The sequence below is a fragment of the Prunus avium genome, chromosome 6, assembly GCF_965620075.1.
Source record: "Prunus avium chromosome 6, drPruAviu1.hap1.1, whole genome shotgun sequence".
Taxonomy (NCBI): domain Eukaryota; kingdom Viridiplantae; phylum Streptophyta; class Magnoliopsida; order Rosales; family Rosaceae; genus Prunus; species Prunus avium.
In genome coordinates, this window is record NC_142289.1 from 22,462,131 (window position 1) to 22,481,986 (window position 19,856).

The 19,856-nt window shown below is 37.1% G+C and overlaps 1 pseudogene; it reads right to left on the reverse strand.

Annotated features, from left to right (window-relative positions):
- Positions 1-3,727: 3,727 nt before the first annotated feature.
- LOC148293841 (uncharacterized) lies at positions 3,728-19,799 on the reverse strand (annotated as a pseudogene).
- Between the last annotated feature and the right edge of the window lie 57 nt (positions 19,800-19,856).

A 19,856-nucleotide genomic window follows, 5' to 3' on the forward strand; every position in this document is an offset into this window, starting at 1 on the left:
AGACAAATACTTGAGTGATGGAATTGAGGATGAATCTCTAAACTTTGATGTATTGGCTTGGTGGAAAGGTAAGTATGCAACCTACCATGCACTTGCGATGATGGCACGAGATGTTTTATCAATTCCAGTGACATCTGTTGCTTCAGAATCTGCTTTTAGTATAGCTGGAAGAGTTCTTGACCCATTTCGAAGTTCCTTAACACCAAATATCGTGGAGGCTTTGGTGTGTACCCAAGATTGGTTAAGATATTCCAAACAAGAGTGTGGGAGTGTTGAAGAACAACTTGAAGAGCTTGAGGAAATTGAAATTGGTATGTAACATCTGACTTTAAATTATTTACAGCTCTTAAATTGCTTTTTTTAATTATAGTATTGATTTTATGCTTGTTGCAGTTGTAAGCCAAGAGTTGGAAAATCTATCACGTGAATGAATGGAACTAAATATGAAGGTATGGAGTTCTTTAGTTTAGTTTTGTATAAATATGTAGATTTTTTTTTCATATTTTTTTATGTTTTCTATTATCTTTAAAGGAAAATCACTATTCTCTTCATGTGCCCTTATTAATTCATATTTTTGTTGTTTATTTTGTTTTGCAGCTTCTTTTATTGAGAAATTATTTCAAGGAATTGAAGATGGTGTGCTTTTGAATTTGGAGAGGTGAGTGTTGATTTTTGTTCAAATAAATACTATTACTGTAACATTACCCCTCTTTAAATAACATCATAGAACTTCCCATCACACATGAATGTATGATACTTCTAGTTAATAATTACACCAATAGATCTATATGCTTTGAGATTCATCATTTTAGTTCATGACTTGCAGCTGATTTCTTCCTTCCTGACTTCTATTCCTTCCATTCCATATATATTTTTCATATCTTGTAGCAGATACAACTTGTATCACTCTTGTACAGTCAAAGGTTTAAGGAGAGGCATTTTCTGACTAGAACTAGCACTCTTATGTTCCTACCATTTTCTGCAGGTTGGCATATTCGTGATTTCAGCAATGGTGTTGCGAAACATGATGTATTGAGTAGCTTACTTCCAGTGATAAGTTGAATTTGAATGTATTATGGATCTATGTTAAATGTTGTAGTTTTCATTTTCTGTTTTTATTGTGGACTAGTTTAAATTTGAACATTATGTCATTTTGAACGTAAACATTGGAATTCTTATGGAATTTTTTTTCCTTTTTGGTTGGCTTAATCATGATTCACAAGAAAATTTCAAAAATTGATTTCCGAAATTTTTATCCGAAAATGCCGAAATTATTATCCGAAAATTCCGAAAATATTAACTTCCGAAAATTCCGATAATGCCGAAAATTCCACATCGGAATAGAGTTAGTATATTCCGAAATTTCGGAATCGGAATCGGAACTAAAAGATAATTCCGAAAAATTTCGGAACGGAATTCGGAACAATGGTTTCCGATCCGTTCCGGCCGAAAAACACCCCTAATCCACACTTTCAATGCGTGAACAATGGCTGCCAGTTCTAGATCGTGTGTCGAGTAATTCTTCTCATGTGATTTCAATTGATGCAAAGTTTAAGCAACAACTTTGTCAAATTGCATCAAAACACATCGTAAACCATGAAATGATGCGTCAGTATATACTATATAACTTATACCTCTTTTTGGTATAATTAACACATGAGCCGATGTCAATCAAGTTTTTAACTCTTGAAATGCTTCCTCACATTTATCATCCCAAATAAACTTAACTCCCTTTTGTGTCAACTTGGTCATTGGATTAGCTATCCGAGAAAAGTCCTTGATAAACTTCCTATAATAGCCAGCCAAACCAAGAAAACTTCGAATCTCATGAACATTTTTCAGTTGTTTCCAATTTAACACTGCTTCTACTTTTGCAGGATCCACGGTGATGCCTTCTTTTGAAATAACATGTCCTAAAAACTTTACTTATGTCAACCAAAATTCACACTTACTAAGCTTGGCAAATAACTTGTGTTCTCTCAATGTCTATAGAACAATTGACACGTGTTGTTCATGTTCTTCTTGAGATGATGAATAAATGAGAATATCATCAATGAACACAATCACAAATTGATCCAGATAAGGTCAAAAAACTCGATTCATTATGTCCATGAAAACCACCGGAGCATTTGTCAATCCAAAAGGCATTACTAGGAATTCATAATGTCCATATCGCGTTCGAAATGCAGTTTTTGATACATCTTCTGCCTTTACTCGTAATTGGTGATAACTAGAGCGAAGATCAATCTTTGAGAAGTATCAAGAATCTTATAGTTGATCAAACAAGTCATTAATCCTAGGTAATGGGTATTTGATCTTGATGGTTATTCTATTTAGTTGACAATAGTCAATACGCATCCTCAGACTTTGATTACTTTTCTTCAAAAAGAGTGCAGGAAAACCCCATGATGAGGTACTAGGACGAATGAAACCTTTTCTCTCAAGTTCTTGAAGTTGTGTTTTGAGTTCTTTTACCTCTGCTGGTGCCATCCGATATGGAGGTATAGAGATAGGTGATGTGCCATGGTAGATATCTATAGAAAACTCCACTTCATGTTCTGGGGGTAATCCAGATAACTCTTCTGGGAAAACATCACTAAAATTCTTCACTATAGGAATAAGCTCAAGTTTCGGATCACCCTGATCCTTATTGCCCATGTGAGCAATTAATATCAAATAATTACAATTTCTATTATCCAAGATTGATTCAAGCTTGCAAGTATTCCTATTTCCATAAAAATTGAATGTTTTCCCTTCGCTGAGAGTCATAGTCACCATCTTTTTACCACAATCAAGAATATCTTTAAATTGGGTAAGCAAGTCCATTCCCAATATTACAGCATACACTATGAATTTCAATATCATCAAGTAAAAAACAAGTTTATGATCTGATATCTCTTTTGTGCAGGATCTGTATACCTTATTAACTTCAACACATTTACCCAATGGAGATCCAACCATCAACGAAGATTTCATAAATTCATATTCTAGTCCAAGAATAGATGCAAATGACATAGATATGAATGAATTTGTAGCACCGGGGTCAAAAAATATTCTAGTCTACAAGTTGAAAACTAGAAATGTACTTTCCACCATAGTAGGTTCATTCTACTCTATCACTTGTCCAACAGCATATACTCGCCGCTGAGTGAGTTGTTCTAGTCTCCTTGTTGCTTCTGGCGCCCTAGGCCTTTGTTGTGTAAGTTGTCTTTTGGGACGTTGTACCTGTTGATTAACAGGACCTCTAAATTGATTTTGTGAAGCTTGGTATGGGGCTTGGTAAGGGGCACGGTATTGTGTTTGCGGAGCTTGAAATTGTTGTTGTGGTGCACGAAATTGTGGTTGTGGTTATGGAATAACAGGTATTTGAAACGATTGTAGCTGGGGACAATCCCATACAACTAGTACATCATTTATATCTTGGAATAAAATATAAGTATTCGAATTTTTATAACTAATTGGAAGGATTCATGGGTCATTACCCATGTTCAAATACTTGAAAAAATAAAATAAACAAACAAAATAAGAACAAAAATCTTCCCTCTTCTTCCTTAGAGGTAGTGGAGTTGGAGGTAGTGGAGTTGGAGGCAGTGGCGAAGCCATGAATCTTACCACATGGAGTCTTAGTGTAAAAGTGGGAAAAATATTGAAAATGAAATCATAGTAATTTCATTCATAATTCATAACGGAAACAACATTACAAGCTATAATTGTCCATGACAAGGTTTCATTTTTGAAAACGTAGCATTATAGCTTCATTTTCAATACAAGCAAAAATATCTCTCTCAATATAAACAATCAAGCTATCACTCAACCATTGATCTCCCATTTTGTTCCGAAGTGGACCCTTAACAATATTCATGACGGAAAATGCCCTCTCCATTGAAGCAGTTGCAATCGGTAAAACTAAAGACAATGTAATGAGTAAATACACATAATTGAATACTTGATGCATCATTGTCTCCACCATTTTTTTTGCAATATCACCAATCCCTTCCAATTGAGAGAAATCACTACTGGATCTTCAAGTGCCAAACAATCCTCATCCGAAAAGTCTTGAGGATAAAATTGAGCAAGACGAAGTAACTTTGGTTTACCAAAAGCTACAAATGAATCTTTCAGACTCAAACATGCCAAACAAATAGCAACTCGGTATTTACCTCATTAAAGCGATCTTCTAACTCCGTAATTTGCTCATCAATGACACAAATAAAGAGCTCCACACGATAATGATGACGATTTGTCTTTATTGGAGTATTACGCCTTGACCTCCCTAGAAGTATAAATGATTGTTAGGAACGTCAATATGATGTTTGTCACAAAAAGAAGATGCTTCATTAACCAATGTATCGAACCCATTATTCCACATCCAATGTAGTTTTTCCTTGCATGATTTCACTAAAGCCATTGCATTCACAATTTCTTGATCTTTCCTTTGCAATGCTTATGACACATCATTTGTGAGTCCCAATATGACAGGACCCGCCCCGGATTTTCTCGGAAACCGGGATGGATCCCGTCTATAAATCCGGCATCCTGCAGATGCCGGGCCCACTTACTAAAAACCGAGACTTCTACCAAAAATTGTGGCAGAGTCTCCCCTGTAAACAGGACAAATCCCAAAAATTTCAACATGTCAGAAGCACAGATAAATACAACCCAACAGCCAGCATGCATCACCTCAAGTATAGTGTTACAGAACATGGCCTCCGGCCTCAAAATACCAAATCCTAACAGGCGATAACAGAGCATCTAACAGAATTCAACACACTAGCAAAAATGAAGTTTTACGTATTTACATAGCACTGAGGCTCCGAGAAAGCTCAAGTACTGCGGCTCGTGATAGCAGGGTACAAAACACGGCACTGCAGCTCGTTCCAGTCAACTACTGGCTGTGGGGCGAAAAACAGAAAATTGTGAGTGGACAAAACAAAGTTTAGTTCAATTTAAACCAAAATAATATAACCCCACTGTTAGAAAACCATGCATGAAACAATGCATTAAATCCACCATATACATATATAAATAGTTTGCTCAAACCCGAGCTAAATCCGAAATCCAGTGAAACTTACAAATTAACTCACCCAAACTTTTCCTTACAAATCTCAAATCAAACTCTCGAAACCCGTGCCCACAGGCACGACGAGCGGGGAAGTATCCTCGCTAAAAAATAAGAACAATTGCATAGCTATATCATATAATAAACAGTCCTACGCGCGCAGACTACCCAATTAAGGGTCTACAGCGGCACCCCGTTAAGGTATGCCCCGGGTTCCGACATTTCCAAGTATCTCACAATTCCATATCCACAATCCAAATCAGGGGAGGTACACAGGGCAGTGTTTACAGCACTCCAAACTGACATTCTAAACTCATACTTTTCCTCATCTCACAACACCCCAAAGTACCTCACACAATTTCAACAAGCCAACACTTTCCCAATAATATACTTATATGCTTCAAGATACTTTATATGTCAAAACCCATATAAATTGCAAATAACTCTATAACATAACATATTCAACATATGAATAAATGGATACGAAAGGATGGGTTTGCATAAAACCATTTAAATCTTCATGCATAGAAATTTCATTATAAAACCATGCTATTTACTTGAAAACAAAATCCACTCACAAGTAGTCCCACGCTGCGTGACCCTGAGAGGGTCCTGCCTGCTGTGTAGGTGGAGTCGGAATACCTATTTCAGAATACGAACACGATATCAAAAATCCAACTCTTCAAAAATGAGACTTAAAGTAAAATCCTAATTTCCCGGGTTTCTCTTAATTACAAGGATCGAGACGTCCCTAAGATCCAATTAAAGGTTCCAAGCACTGTAAAAGTCTCGGAAGACACTCGGTCAACCGGACGGTCAAAACTTTAAGTTAATGAATCGGAACATCCGGGGCTCCGATTCACGATCCGCAAATTCCTATACAATCCTAGGAATACTAGGAATAACATACGTGAAATTGGGTTTGATCCAACGGTCCAAATACATCAAACCCAAAAATCACAGATTATGTCAAATTGGTTCGAGGCCCAAACGATATCCAAATTGAGATCCGTAAACTCCTTCGCGCTCGTGACAACGTAAGGATCATTCTAGGATAAAATGTGGCCTCTGCCGGACTGCCCACGCGCCGCCCCACGCGCCGGCAGCGCGTGGTGGCTTGGTTACTGTTCAGGTGACCGGAAAATCTCAGAATTTTGGTTCCAAACTCCTAACCTAGGTAAAACCCCTAATTTGGAGCCTCTTTTGTTCTTGGGTAATGGCCAAAAAGTGGTCGGAAGTGGCCGGAAATTCCAACTGAAAACCGGCAGCAACTTAGGGTTCGAATTCGAGTTTCCAAAACTAAAAATCAGCCAAAACCTACTGTTGTGTAGATACAGCTGCACCAAAATGGATTCAGTTGCATCCTCAACTTGTGATACTCGCAAGTGCACGAGCCGTTGGTAGTTTAGCATATGTAAGTGCGAGGTCGATTCCACAGGGATTGGTGATTGAATGATCCAATTTAGTTTCCCTACACAAAATAGAAACAAAAACAAAGAACATAAAACAAGGAAGAAAGAAATAAGTAACTCAAGCAAATAAGTTCCCAAGTTCAATTTAGATTAATGGATTGATTCTAGCTAAAGTATGATTAAGCCATGGTGTGTGGTCATAACCTTGTGTTCCTAATTCCCTAATTTGATCATTTGTTGTCTAACCTAAAATTAAGCATTAGGAACCCATTAAGCATAGAAGAACATTTTAAACAACCAAGCATGTATCTAATCCCTGTTGTCGAATGTCCATACATACTCTTCCTATTCATAGTTCAATTCGAATTAAAGCATGGTGTATACTCTTAATTCAAACCAAGATAGCTAACACGCAAGCCTAAATGGTGATCAATCATTCAAACTAGCATATTAACTTATAAGCATAATGAATAAGAACAAAAACCATAATTGAAACTTGGAAACTAATTAAACTTGAATACTTAAGAAAGAATTTACATAATGAAAAGTAAAGTGGAACTAAGAAAAACTTAAGGAAAATTTCAACACAAAAGATTTCATTACAACAATTGAAAACTAGAAAGAGAAACTAAGAGAATTTGAGGGAGAGAAGGGAAGGGAGCTCTAGAGAAGTGTTTGAGAGCTCCCCCCCTTGGGGTGTGTTTACAAGCTTGGGAAACCTCACTATATATAGGCCTAAGGAAGCTGAAAATCTGAATTAAGTATGGCTAATGCATACAACACTTGTTTTATAAAATCTGAAATGGTTGATGCACTTCACTAATGCATACAACACTTCCATTATAAAATCTGAAATGGTTGATGCACTTCACTAATAAATCCCACCAGCAGCCCTAGCTCATCTTCATGTCACCATGACCAAGCTTCCAACCAGAAATAATAGCTCATCCTGAGGTCAGCATGACCAGCAACTTCAAGGGCTTACGAATTGGGCTTCCCTTAAGCAAATTAAGACTTTAAGCACTCAAACTTGAAGTTCAGAATGTCTTCTTTCCAGCCATATATCATTTGGGCCAATCCAAGGTCGGAGGAGGAAGTTAAGGCCAAAACAAATTGCTAACTCATTTTGCGCGCTGATAAAATCCATCCTGAGCATGGCTCTGTGTTTGCTAGGTAACAGACTCCATATTTATCCAATGGGGCTGAAATTTGGATATGTTATAGTACACACCCATTGGAACAACTTTCATGAAGAAGGTGGCCTCATCCGAGCTATGTAGGTTGCTGAAACAAAGCTTGCAATATGACCTACGAAACTGAGCTGGCAGGGGACTGTAGCCAAAATTGAGTTTGTCTTTAAGCTCTTCATCCATTCATCCAAATTAGGCCCTAACATGCATGGATTGCATCATTTACTATCCAAAGCCCTCATTATTACCTAAAGCTCAATGAACTGAAAGATAAACACAAAAAGGATTAAAAGCACAAGTTTAACTCAAAAACATAACCAAATCATAAGCTAGAAGGGTACAAAATGATATGTAAATATGCACCGATCAAATACCCCCAAACCTAGATTTTGCTAGTCCTCGAGCAAAACAACACAAAACAAAGTTTAAAACAAAACAAGAAGTTAACTAGACCACTTTCGTAGGTAACTCGATTGCATTGAGCGAATGCAACAAGCCTTTAAACCTCTAGGCATCCCTAGTAGGAGGAGTTGTGTCTCCTGAGGGTTTAACAGATACGATACCCACAAACGTTTTTCTAACTCTACAAAACAAAATGGTTAGAAAACTTAATAGATTTGTTAGTCCTTAAGCAAAAACAAAAACAAAAACCAAAACAAAAATAATTACAAAAACAAAAACAAAAATAAAAGAAATAAAAATACAACTCAAAACAATCTTTCCGAACATTTTCTGAAGAGAAATGACTCATGCACATGACTCAAAAATTTTAACAATAAAAACTCAATTTTAGAAATTATTTACAAGGCGGCAAAGTTCAAAACACAACATGCTCAAAGTGTGGTAGTGTGATAGCCAAATGTAACAAATTCCCCAATCTTAGTTTTCACACAATTTCAAAAATCATACAAAGCACAAATTCAACTTCAAATCTCACCAAAGTTGTCCTCTCACAAATGAATCACTCAGAAGAAGGCTATAATGCAACACTCAGTTATAAACATGAGATTAGAGTTAAACCATAAAGACTTAACTCGAAATAGAAAGATGAAGAACTTGCATTAATATGATCTCAAGAAGGATGCCAAACACTTAAAAGTAAGAAAATGCATGCAATTCAACCATATGACATTTAAGATCAATTTAGGTCTTTAGCATAGGTTGTAATGGGGCCAAGGGTGTAAGGTGAGTAAGAAATGAAGGGTATGGATAAAACAAAGTCCAAGAAACTCAAAATATAAGAGCATAAAACAATTGTTTACAAGACTTCGAATCATCACGATTAGATTTTTTCTTTTACACGATCAAAACTCCTTATACCTTCATTTACAATTATTCATACTCCTTTCCTTGAATTGAACAAACACCAATTTATTTAGAAGGCCCAAAAATGAAACCCAAAAATGAAATTTCATTCAACCACGAGTTTATCACAATTTTTTCTCTTTTCTTTTCTTTTCTTTCACCAATTGAGTGAATTTTTTTTTTCTTTATGTAATATCCCTTCCCAAACTTAGCATGAAAAACACATCCGAATTAGAGCTCATGAGTTCCTTAGAAAGGTAAATTCTTGTTTTTCGGGCTAAGGTGAGGAAATATAATTGGTAAAATGAAAGAAAAGGTTTACATGTAGGCTCAAAATGGTTAACAATGGAAAATCATGCTTAAGCATGCATAAGGTTAGCTTGAAAGGCACAAACGATCCAAAGAGGGCCTTAATATCACTTCTTAAATGTCATGAAATCAAATTGCATAAGAATGAATGACTTTTAAGTGTTCAACCAAATCAATGAATAATGAGATCAACAACTTTGATGACAAGAAAATAAGAGTATGTATATAACACTCATGAATTGAAGTACAAGGCTCAAAAGCTCACTTTATATAGTTGGTTAAATAAGTCTAATTTATGATTCATACAATTCTTTAGATCATGCAAATCCTTTAATTGGAAAATTATGAAACAAATGGCAAGTGCAAAGAAGGTTTCGAACATGTCATGCTAGAACGATGCCAAATTAATTAATTAATTAATTATTATTTTTTTACAATAAAAATTTACAAGGAAAAAAAATAAATAAAAAATAAAATTCAATTTTTTATTTAAGTCATGCAACATTTATCACAATCTCATCAAATGTGTTCGGAAAGTGACTAAACAAAACAAGATTCAAAACAAGAAAGAAATTTAAAATTTTTTTATTTTTTATTTTTTTAAAATTTTAAGAAAAACCAAGTTTACTTGCTAAACTCCAATACCCCCAAACCTAGAAATGAGCATTGTCCTCAATGTTTAAAAATTAGCCACAAACAATGTCATAACAACAAATGAAAGGTATTAAAGCAAATAAAAAAAAATCACAAAATCACAAAAGAAAAGAAAAACAAAATAATTATAAAATAAAAATTACAACACAAACAAACAAACAAAAAAAAAAGAAACAGTAAACCCTAATCACACAATTCTGAAACCCAAAAAAATTTTGAAGCCCAAAGCCCACAATTTCGAAACACAAACCACGGTGAATTTAACCCACTTTGAAACCCAAACTAAAGTGAAACCCGACCCACAATTTGTTTACATTTCCGGCTTTTTATTATTATTTAGTTTTGTAAAAACAAACTATCGAACCGTGATTAGCAACACAAAGAGCGGGATTTTAACATGGGTCATGATGTCTCGGTTCAGTGTAAGGGACCAACAGACAGGGCGAGACACGTGTCGACACATAGAGGCGCCGCAGACTCCACAAGCAAAAATTACGGGCTCATGGAAAGGCGCGAAGACTTTACTGAACGCGTTCGTTCAGAAAAGACACGTCATGATAAATGAGTTGGGTATGGTTGGAAGGCGAGAAGGTTGTGGGACTCAAGGAATGCTTGGAGATTCAGAAAATGCTCAGATGCTGTAATGGCTAGGGTTTGTCAAAGACTAAGTCTATAAGAAAGGGTGAAAAAAACGCAAACTCAGAAACACACAAAAGAGAAAAGAAAGAAAGAAGAAAAGAGAGTGAGAAATCAAATGGCCTCTAACTACCCATTTTCGTTGGATCTCAACCTAGCTCCACCGACTCAGACACGAGGCCAAGCAGCGGCACCAGTATGGATGCCCTACTTTGCTTCCGCACGGGGGCCTGTGACAGTAACTGACTCAATACTCCTGGACAACGATGTTGCCATTGGAGTGGCTAGAAATTTAGTGACTCCTAAAGATATACGTGTTCTGGGGACAAGGGATGACAACCGGGTCGTGAGCGATGCCCTGGCACTGAGCGTGCAGAGTACAGCAACAGTCGCAAGTTTGGGTCATCGCCTACTTGCGAAGTCCCATGAGGTAGAGGTGCTCAAAGCTCAGTTGGCGGCGGAGCGAAGTATGGTTGAAGATTGTCAGAGTGCTATAAAAAGCTTGAAAAGGGAAAGGTCAAGGATAGTGGAGGTGAATCGACACCAGCTAGAAGTATTGCGGGACGAGAATAAAAACCTATCAAAGATGGTAGAGTTGTATTCTCGCGACATGCGAAAGCAGCTGGAGGACCTAGACAGACCGGGTAAACGCAAACAAGCAGATCGTGAGAGTAGTTACGCTCAAGCTAAGATTGCGATCTTTGGGAGCTCAAGTGATGAGCCCCAAGAAGCTGTGCGTGAAGCCCCGGAAGAGGACAGCCAGAGGGCCAAACTCAAAGCTCCAATGGTCGAGACACCAAGCACTGAGAAGAAATGACTTCTACTGCATTATTGATGTTTTTATTTTATTTTATTTTATTTTTTTTTGGTTGTTTTTGTCTTTATTTTGTTTTGGAAATAAAAGAGTAAATTTGCAAAAGGAAAAAGAAAACGGAAAAGAAAGCACACTTTCCAAACTTAAATCAAACGAAGACGACAAACGGAAATGGAAGCACAGTTCCCTAACTAAAATAAAATAAAGATGATAGCCGAAAGGGAAAGGCAAAAACACAAAGCTCTAGAAAATGAAAGTAACGGGCAAAAACATTAAACACCAGAAAACACGGAAAAAAGTAAAGTAAAAGTAAAGGTGCTCCCCCTTGAAGCGATTAGGTCGAGCATGCCCGGGAAATCTGAAATGGTGTTGGCTCTCTCTCATCAGCATATGTCTATTTAAACCACACCTCTGCAAGCGGATGATACCCAGCATTTCTTCCTGCAACTCAAGGAAAAACATCAAAAAATCCAGAAACAGAAAAAAAAATGGCATCCTCATGCACTCACCTTGATGATCTCAACCTTGAGCTCTCACTTGCACCACCGAATGCCCAGACAAGGGCTCCTCCAAACACTGTCTTTCCAAACTCTTCATATCATCACGGCACGGCCTCAAACTTTGCTGAGGTAATACCGAACTTTTCTGAGGCACTGTCGAACAGAGCAGTGCTGCTAGGAGGCATGATTAGCAGCAAGCTCACTCCGACAGATCATCTGCATGTGGCACAGAGGTCTGATAAGGCAGCGGTAGAGGAGTCCCACAATTTAACTGTGCTCCACGCGGTCTCCGCTACCAATTTGGGCATGCGATTACTGGCGAGGACAAGGGAGTGTGCCGCGATGAGCGAGGAAATAGCTTCCTTGAAGGCTATGGTGGCGGACTTGCAGAAGCGTCTCTACTGTGCCAATCAGCACGTGGAAGCACTGTAGAGGAAAAATGAGGACCATGTCGAGCTGCTGCAGATTCTGCAAGTAAGAGAAAATAGAGGCAAGCCATGATGATGATGAAGATGAAGAAGAAGAAGAAGAAGAAGAAGAAGTTTTTTTTTTTTTTTTTTTTTTGTTTTTGTTTTTGTTTTTGTTTTTGTTTTTGTTTTTGTTTTTGTGTTTTTTTTTTTTTTTGTTTTTTTTTGTTTTTTAATGCAGCGTTTGAAATAAAAATGTGTTTTAACACTCAGAAATAAACTAACTAACAATACCACGTAAATAAATAAATAAACTAACTTAACAAAACAAAAACAAAGACTATACAGAAAAGAAAACAAAGAAAATAAATAAATAAATAAAACTTAATTTAAAAACACACGAATATACAAGCAACTCACGGATGACCAATTAAGGGCCTCAGAAAACACAGCCAGGGGATCCGGGAAGGTTGGAGGGGTCACAATGGTCCCGCTTAAAACCCAAACTTCTTAGACACCGAAGGTGTCGCCTAAAGAACTCCTAGACACTGTATTGACGGAAGTGCTTACTGGAGTTACCATAAGTCGGCTCATATGAAAAATCTTTTTTTATTTATTTAATTTTTTAATTTTTAAGATAAGAAATAAAAACAAATTAAGATAAAATGAAACAACAAACCATAAACAAAAATGAACTAAGTACTGTAAACAAATTCAAACAAACAACATAAATTGTTGTACTAAAAGAAACAAACCAAGAAACCAAAGAAAAAAAAAAAAAAACAGCACTTTCTATCACCCGTTTATCACCATTTGGACAGATTCGTTTCTATGTTTTTCAGCTTCGACCTCTGTTCCGTTTTTAGGCTATAACTTTCCAACCGTAAGTCCAAATTTTACGTTCTTTATATGGTTGGATTCAGCATAGAAAAACAAAGAACTCAACGGGGACCAAAAGGCAAAAACAACTACGAAAATAAACAGAATTCAAAGAAGAGAAAGGATTGAAATGCTCCCCCTTGAAGCGATTAGGTCGAGTGTGATGCACTTGGAGGTCGCGACTTCTCTCATTGCTCCACACTTCCCATTCTTATGATTGAGGTTGCCATCTCTCTCCATTTATTGTTGAGCTATAATAAATTGCTAAAACAAACATAGAAAACTTGAAATAGAATTAAAAGGATGAGGAAATAAAAACTAAAATGAAAAGGAAAATCAACACACATCCAATTCCATGCTTCAAAGCAACAAGCACCAATGGGTTGTGTAAGCTGGGACTTAAACCCAGTTCTCTTGCTTGTTGGGCAATTGTCCTTTTCTGTTGGACTACAAACACAACTTGTCCATTAACGTCATTAACTTTAAAACAAGAAATTGTCTAGTTAAGAAAAAAAAAATAAAGTAGGAAAGCCAAATAGAATCAAACAATGTTACCGATCCCCGGCAACGGCGCCAAAAACTTGTTGTGTAGATACAGCTGCACCAAAATGGATTCAGTTGCATCCTCAACTTGTGATACTCGCAAGTGCACGAGCCGTTGGTAGTTTAGCATATGTAAGTGCGAGGTCGATTCCACAGGGATTGGTGATTGAATGATCCAATTTAGTTTCCCTACACAAAATAGAAACAAAAACAAAGAACATAAAACAAGGAAGAAAGAAATAAGTAACTCAAGCAAATAAGTTCCCAAGTTCAATTTAGATTAATGGATTGATTCTAGCTAAAGTATGATTAAGCCATGGTGTGTGGTCATAACCTTGTGTTCCTAATTCCCTAATTTGATCATTTGTTGTCTAACCTAAAATTAAGCATTAGGAACCCATTAAGCATAGAAGAACATTTTAAACAACCAAGCATGTATCTAATCCCTGTTGTCGAATGTCCATACATACTCTTCCTATTCATAGTTCAATTCGAATTAAAGCATGGTGTATACTCTTAATTCAAACCAAGATAGCTAACACGCAAGCCTAAATGGTGATCAATCATTCAAACTAGCATATTAACTTATAAGCATAATGAATAAGAACAAAAACCATAATTGAAACTTGGAAACTAATTAAACTTGAATACTTAAGAAAGAATTTACATAATGAAAAGTAAAGTGGAACTAAGAAAAACTTAAGGAAAATTTCAACACAAAAGATTTCATTACAACAATTGAAAACTAGAAAGAGAAACTAAGAGAATTTGAGGGAGAGAAGGGAAGGGAGCTCTAGAGAAGTGTTTGAGAGCTCCCCCCCTTGGGGTGTGTTTACAAGCTTGGGAAACCTCACTATATATAGGCCTAAGGAAGCTGAAAATCTGAATTAAGTATGGCTAATGCATACAACACTTGTTTTATAAAATCTGAAATGGTTGATGCACTTCACTAATGCATACAACACTTCCATTATAAAATCTGAAATGGTTGATGCACTTCACTAATAAATCCCACCAGCAGCCCTAGCTCATCTTCATGTCACCATGACCAAGCTTCCAACCAGAAATAATAGCTCATCCTGAGGTCAGCATGACCAGCAACTTCAAGGGCTTACGAATTGGGCTTCCCTTAAGCAAATTAAGACTTTAAGCACTCAAACTTGAAGTTCAGAATGTCTTCTTTCCAGCCATATATCATTTGGGCCAATCCAAGGTCGGAGGAGGAAGTTAAGGCCAAAACAAATTGCTAACTCATTTTGCGCGCTGATAAAATCCATCCTGAGCATGGCTCTGTGTTTGCTAGGTAACAGACTCCATATTTATCCAATGAGGCTGAATTTTGGATATGTTATAGTACACACCCATTGGAACAACTTTCATGAAGAAGGTGGCCTCATCCGAGCTATGTAGGTTGCTGAAACAAAGCTTGCAATATGACCTACGAAACTGAGCTGGCAGGGGACTGTAGCCAAAATTGAGTTTGTCTTTAAGCTCTTCATCCATTCATCCAAATTAGGCCCTAACATGCATGGATTGCATCATTTACTATCCAAAGCCCTCATTATTACCTAAAGCTCAATGAACTGAAAGATAAACACAAAAAAGATTAAAAGCACAAGTTTAACTCAAAAACATAACCAAATCATAAGCTAGAAGGGTACAAAATGATATGTAAATATGCACCGATCACCTACCCAACAGCTAGCTAGAGCACGAAGAGTAGATGAGAAACCGTACCTCGCTCGTCGAAAACGGTGGCCGGACGACGAAGAACGAGCGGCTGGAAGTTTCGCGATTTTCCGTCTGGTTTTCTGCAAAATCCGGCGATTGGACGACGGCTTCCGACGGGAGATGGGCTGGGGTTCGAAGGCGAGGTTAGCCCGGTCCTTTTGGCACCGGTCTCGTGCGCTGCCGTGGGCTGTGGCCGGAGATTCGAAAAGAGAGAGAGAGAGAGAGCGACGGAAACGGGGAGAGAGAGAGGAGAGAACGCTTGAGGGAGGAGAGAGAGAAATGAGAAATAAAATCTGAAAATCTGATTTTATTAAAATGAATTTCTGAAAATAATTCCAAATAGGCCCACGATGGTTTTTCGATCATAACTTATTCGTTTCAAATCCGAATTGGGCCTACCGCGTGTCTACGGACTCGGCTCAGTACCACCTATCTAAAAATACCACTTGCTGCCCCAAACTCACTCCGGATAAGAAATTGACCTTTTTGCCCCCACTTCAAGGGCAAAATTGGAAATTCCATTTTTAAATTAAATTTAATAGGGAATAGTCTTATTTTTGGGTCGGGATGTTACACAATATGACTTTCATCAAGAAAAGGTGAAACACAAACTCAAAAGTGCGTATTTCTCTCATTAACTTATTTGCTTCACCCGCACTATCATTGGGATTATCATCAATAACCATTTGAAGCACATGAACCACGGATAAAAACATAGATATGATGCTAATCAAGGTACCATAGTGTGAGTTTCATCGTGTGTCACTGGCACGTTTGAGACTTGTTTGTTGATTTAAGCCTCGCCCCATTATAAGACAATCATTTTCAAAAGCTATCACAAGCTCTTCTTGGAGTTGCCCTCTAAGTAAATCACGCCGCTTACAAGGTGCTCCAACATGATTAACCACACTATTAGCCGTTGCAAAAAAAGAGGCAATGTCTATATTTTTCTTTGCCATGGCAACAAGAGCTAGTTGAAGTTGATGAGCAAAGCAATGAACATAATATGCACAAGGTTGTTCTCTCAATATCTTTGTTTTAAGGCCATTCAACTCACCTCTCATATTGCTAGCACCATCATAACCTTGTCCCCGTAGCTTGGAAAGGCTCAAACCGTTGCGAGAAAAGAATGTATCAATAGCATCCTTTAGTGAACTTGAAGTAGTGTCGGTAACATGTTGGATGCCCACAAATCTTTCAATTACATGTCCTTTGTCATCCATATAACGCAACACCATAGCCATTTGCTCTTTCACCGACACATCATGTGCTTCATCCACCAATATTGAAAAGAATCTATCTTTTATACCATCCATGATAGAATCAAGTGTTTCAAGGGCACATGCACTCACAAGATCTTTTTGAATGCAAGGAGCTAGTAATTTGAGATTCCCCGAAGCATTTTCCATCACAACTTCTCTAACATTGTCATCATTATCTGCAAGGAATTGCAATAGCTCCAAGTAATTTCCCCTATTGCTTGAAGTGGCACTTTCATCATGGCCACGAAAAGCAAGACCTTGTCACAATAAAAACTTAGTGCACTTGATTGATGCAATCAAGCATGTGCGATAAGCCTTACGAGCTTGGTCGGAGTGTTTGCTCACTGTCGTCTCAATATGTATATTTTGATTCATCAAATTTGTAGCAGCTTCTCTAGCTTTATTATGAACACTCCCAACCGGCCCAACATGCATCTTAAATTTTTCTCTCCCTTTCTTCTAATTCTTAAATCCATCTCCAGTGAAAGCTTCACTACCCACTTGTTCAAAATTAGTTTTAAAGAGATAGCAATAGAGACAAAATGCCGCATCTTTAGATATACTATACTCCAACCAATAAAACTCATCAAACCATTGGGGAATGAATGGTCGATTTATTCCTGACATATTAGTTATTGGAAAATTATGACCTCTTGGTTGACAAGGTCCTTTTTGTAGATATGATCTTCGGACCTCATCCCTCATATTACCATCATAATCTATCATTCGAGTTCTTAATCCAGGGTCTGCTTGAAGATTACCCAGAACACCATCTAGCTGACTTTGTCTTGAACTCGAACCCAAAACACCATCTAACTGACTTTGTCTTGAACTTGGAGTTCTTGAACTACCAACATTATTTGAACTATCAACATTATCTGAACTACCCGAACCCGATGATGACTTTCTCTTAAAAAAACCGTTCCATAATAATTCTACATATACAAAATAATCAAAATAAATACTCACAATATAAACAAGGGGGTTTCACTAAAACACCCAAAATGGGGGCTGAAATTATAAAAAAACCCAACACCCAAAACACTTTATAAACACACCCAAAATCCATCATTACACACACTCAAAACCCATTTATAAACACACCCAAAAAATATACAATTGTTAATTTTGGGTGTGTTTCTATGTTTAAATAGTGTGTGGGTTTTTTTATAAATACATGCCTGGGATTGGGTATCAACATAATCAAAATAATTATGAATTGGATTTCAATTAAATGAAATATATTCTACATATACAAAATAATGAAAATAAAAACTCACAATATAAACAAAATATCAATATAATCAAAATAAATATGAATTGAATTTCAATTTAATTAAATATATTCTACATATACAAAATCATGAAAATAAAAACTCACAATATAATCAAACCACCAATATAATCAAAATAACTATGAATTGGGTTTCAATTAAATTAAATATATCATACATAGCAACATAGGGTTTAGAACTTACTTGAATTGTGAAATTTCACAATAAGCTTGAGCAAAAACAAAGAGAGTAGCTGGCGGCACCACCACACGACGAAGACGACGACGACAACACAGAGGCACCCCACTGGCGGCAGCAAGGGAGGAGATGGAGTTGAGGGTTTGAGGGAGGGGATTGAGTTGGGAACTTAGGATTGGAGGAGAAAACAAAAAAAAATTGGGGGTTTTAGAATGTAGGAATCGGGTCCCTGGGCCAAAACGACGTCGTTTTGCCCAGGTTGTTTAAAAATAAAAAAAAAGAGTTCCGCGCGCATCCTTCTTCTTCAGCTTGCAGACCCTTCTTCTTTTAGTCATTTCGTCGACCACTTGGTGTGCAGCTCCAAGAGGTCGCACCAGCAGCTCCAAGGGACCTCTAGGCTTATTTCCATGGCTTCCAAGAGGTCGCGCGACCCCACTGACCCCACTGTGGCTCCGTCTCTGATTGGAGGGATGTGTGGTAGTGATTTTCGTGTTTGCTGGTTCAGATTGAAAGAGAGAGATTAAATTTGGGAGTTTTCTTTGCTCTTCTCAATTGGGGTTTCTGATTCAGATTGAGAGAGAGATTAAATTTAGGGCATAAATTTAATCTCTAATATCGCTTGTATTTATCTACACAAGGTCCAGTGCTAGAATTGCTTTTCTAACAAAAGTTCCAGTGTCCGAATCCCCTCTCCTCTAATATAATTTTTAGATCCAATACTTCAAAATTTTTTTATAAAAAAATTCTTACAATTTCTTCTTCAATGAAAAGAAGAGGGAAGAGATGATCTGTTTGGAGGAAGTAGAGAGAAAGTCTAAGTAAACAATTATTATTATTATATATATATATATATATATCAATAGTAAAAAATTGAAGTTAAAAATTATATTTAAGAATAGTATTGTCAATCGAACTCGTCAGTAACAAGATTTGGCTTTCTGATGTCTAACAATTAAAGTGCTTAATAATTTCGCTTCTCGCGCTAGAAGGGATTGGCGCAGTGGCTTGCCAGTAAATTTATTAATGACAAAAGACTTTGTCAGTATTATTTAGTAGTGACAAATCACTTTACGTTGCCAGTAATATTGGGTCCCAGTACTGGCTGAACTGCTCTTTCGCCAATATTAGTTCGTCGGTATAAGCTAAAATTGTAGTAGTGTTTAAAATAATTTTGTTTTATTTTTGTAATTAGGAAATTCTGGTGGGGTAGTGTTGGGTTCTTCTAATTTTTTTGTTTGATTACAAACGATATTCCACTTTATTGTAATCTAAATGAGGGGGAGGGGGATTTGAACTCGGGTGTGTGTGTTTTTTTTTCTGAGCAAAATGATTTTGATAGAAGAAATTTTTTAAGAAAGTAGCAAAAGAAATAAAATTGGTGGATTTTTTTTTTCATTTTATTTAATTTTCGTTAAATTGGTTGGTTGGTTTGCATTGATTTTGAAATTTGAAGTGTTTTGGTGCGAAACTGGCCGGCGCGCGATTGAGTCGAAGCAAGGAAACCCACCAAACCCCCAAAAAGGCAACAGCCGAGCCTAGCCTAGCCGAGTCAAGCCAAACAGCACCTGTTGCAATGGATATTAATGTCAAGGACAGACCAATACAATCGCGGAGATTCTGAATCATGACGCGAACCATACGGACCGGAAGCTGACGTGGCAATCAAGAGGAGGAAGCAGCAGA